The sequence below is a fragment of the Chrysochloris asiatica genome, unplaced genomic scaffold, assembly GCF_000296735.1.
Source record: "Chrysochloris asiatica unplaced genomic scaffold, ChrAsi1.0 scaffold00462, whole genome shotgun sequence".
In the NCBI taxonomy this organism is placed as follows: domain Eukaryota; kingdom Metazoa; phylum Chordata; class Mammalia; order Afrosoricida; family Chrysochloridae; genus Chrysochloris; species Chrysochloris asiatica.
This window is the reverse complement of record NW_006408980.1, coordinates 687,246-690,897: the sequence shown is the minus strand read 5'-3', so window position 1 is coordinate 690,897 and position 3,652 is coordinate 687,246.

Here is a 3,652-nt window from a genome sequence, read left to right as displayed (position 1 = left end):
AATACTGTAAGAAAGCTTTATGCAGCAGATTTTCCTAATGTCTTTTGATACCTGGACTACTGCTTCCATGAGTGATGATGGATGATCCAAGCAAAATTAAGTCATTGACACTTTCAATCTATTCTCCATTTATCTTGATGTTATATATTGATCCAGTGGTGAGGGTTTTTATTTTCTTTATATTGAGTTCAACCTGTATCAAAGGCTGTGTTCTTTTTTCTTCACCCATAAGGTATTAAGTTCCCTTTGCTCTCTGCAAGCAAGGTTGTATCATCTACATATTCCAGGCTGTTAATGATTCTTCCTCCAATCCTGATGCCACATTTTTCTTCAGGTAATCCAGCTCCTCAAATATATATATTACTTAGCATACAGATTGAATAAGTATGATGAAATAATACAACTCTGGTGCAAACTTTTTAAAACATTCATTATTTGCGTGTTTTCTTCATACTGTCTCTTGGTCTATGTACATGTTTGTCATGAGCACAATTTCATTCTCTGCAATGTTGTCCATAGATTATCATTAACCACAGAAAAGTAAATAAAGCACAGGTAAATTTTTTCTGGTATTCTCCACATTCAATCTAATACATTTGATTAGCAATGATATCCCTTGTTCTGCATCCTCATGTGATATGGCTTGAGCCTCTGGAAATTTTCTTTTAATATACTGTTGCAGTCTTTTATAAATTATCTTTAGCAAAATTTTACTTTTGTATGTGATATTAATGGTATTGCCTAATGATTTCTGCATTCCATTGGGTCACCTATATTTAGAATGGACATAGATATGGATCTTTTCAAATAAGTTGGTCAGGTAGCTTAAATTTCTGTCATAAATGAATGAGTGTTTCTAATATTGCAACAGTTTGCTCAAATATTTTTTTACTTGTATTACATCAATTCTTGAAGCCTTACTCTTTGTCAATTACATGGGTTCACCTTAGATTTCTTTCATCAATATCATTTGTTCTTGAGCATTTGCCACCTCTTGAAATGGTTCAAAATCAACTATTTATCATTGGTACCATGATGCTGTGTATTCCTACCATCTTCTTATGATGCTTTCTTCACCATTGAATATTTTGTCTAAAGAATACTTCAATATTGCAAGACAAGGCTTATTTTCTTTCTTCAGTTTATTCAGCTTAAGAAATACTTAGCTGTTCTTCCCTTTTTGGTTTTGTAACTACAGATGTTTATACATTTCATTATGCTAGAAAGTTGTTTACTTCTGATTTATTGAATATGCAAAGGCTTTTGACTGTATGGTTAATGAAAAACTGGGATACATGGTGAAGAATGAATATTTAAGAACACTTAATTGTGCTCATGAGGAATCTATACACAGACTAAGATGCAATTGTTAGAATAGAACAAAGAGACACTGCTGAATGGTTTAAAATTAGGAAAGGTATGTGACAGGGTTATATCCTTTTACCATACATATTCTGTCTGTATGCTGAACAAATGATCAGAACCAGGATTATATAAGGAAGAATGTGACAGCAGGATTTGAGGAGGAATCATTAACAATCTGTGATATGGAGATGTACAACCTTTTCTTGCTGGAAGTGAAGAAGACTTAAAAATTTCTGATAAAGATGAGAAACTAAAGCTTTAAGTATGGATTGCATCTCAACATAAAGAAGACACAAATTCTCACACTGGACCAATAAACAACTTCATAGCAAATGGAGAAAGGAATAAAGTTGTCAAAATCTTTCTTTTGCTTGTCTACGCAATCAACACTCATGGAAGCAGGAGTCAAGAAATCAAAGGTCATATTGCATTAGGCAGATCCTTTGAAAAAGATGTCTTTAAAGAGTTAAAGAGAAAAGATATGACTATTAGGACTAAGGGGTGCCTAACTCAAATCATGATATTTACAATCACTTTGTATGCATGTAAAGTGTGGATAATAAATAAGCAAGACCATAAAAGAGTTAGTGTATTTGGATGCTGGTGCTTGGGAAAAAAAATATTTAAAATACCAAGGACTACAAGGAAATGTCACTTGGAAGAATTACAGCTAGAATGCTCCTTAGAATCAATAATGGAGAGACTGCCTCTTCTTTTCTGAACATGTTGTCAGGAGGTACCATCCATGGGAAAAGTACAGTGAGGATCAACAAAAAAGAGGAAAACCACCAACAAGGTGGATTGGCATAGTGGTAGCAAAATTAGCTCAAACATATTAACAACTCTGAGGATAGCAAAATGCCAGGCAATGTTTCATTGTGTTCAGTTTGAGTTGGAACTGAATTGATGGAACCTAAACAACACAAAGTAACAACATGACATTTTTATTGGTTAAATAATGAGTTCTGATAGTATAGCACAGTATGAATTGAGCTGCTGAAAGCAAGGTCAGAAGTTCAAATCCTCCAGCTACTATAGGGGAGATATATGAGACTCTCTGCTACTGTAAATATTTGTACCATCAGAAACGATATACAAGGTCACTATGAGTTGGAACCAACTCTATGGCAAACAGCAGCCACAATAGAAATGGATGAAAATGATCCTAATTATGTAAAGTATCAATTTTTATGGTACCTCTTTTAGAAGAAAAAAACATTCCTAGAAAGCCAAAAATAATACTGCACATGATATCTTACCAAATTAAGGAGTGAATAGTATTCATTTAGCAAAATAAGTTAATATTAAAGGGAAAAGATTGCACGATTGTCTAAAATTAATCATATTTTTCCCTGAAGCAGATGATGAGATTAAAATTTCTGAGTTATACAAAAACCGATATATGGTTATGGAGAAAATAATTGAGATCAAGTATTTTAATTTTAAAATTAACTCTTAAAATATTCAGTTAGTAGAGATTTGCATCATATTCTTAAATTTTAATTTAAATAGGATTCATTTAGCAATAAGTTTAGTAATTTATAATGGAAAATAGATAAATTATCTATTGATGTCAAACAAGCAATGATTCTTTTATACCTTCAGTGAACTATGTATAAAGGCCAAACAAGTTTTATGAATTATATTTAAGTGAACTAAAAATCATGAATTGAATAAAGAGATGAGCACCAGAAGAAATAATACTGAGAAAATGCAATATTTCTAGTTTATTTTTTTTTCCTTATTATCTAATAGAGTAAAAGCATTCGTTCTTGGTATTATATCTATTTCTTGTCTTTAGCAATTAATTTTTGTTAATATATTTTTGTGCCACCATTCACCTATCAATTTGTCAGATTGGGGTGGCTTGCAAGTTGATGTGATGCTAAAAATATGCTGCCGGGCTTGTAAATAACCACGGGATCTCCCATGGGGGATGGGTTTTATTGGAGTTTCCATATTAAGACAGACATACCACTTCTGAATGGTTGTTGTTGTTAGGTGCCATCCAGTCGGCCATAACGACCTATGTACAGCAGAATGAAACAATGTCTGATCTTGGCCCAACCTCACTACTGTTGCCACACTTGAGTCCATTGATGCTGCCACCTGGCCTATCCATCTTGTGGGGTGTCTTCCTCTTTTTCTCTGACCCTCCATCTTACCAAACATGACATCCTTCTCCAGTGACTGTTCCCTCCTGACAATATGTCCTAAGTATAAGAGACAAAGTTTGGCCATCTTAGCCTCTAAGGAGCACTTGGGCTGCACTTCTTTCAAAACAGAT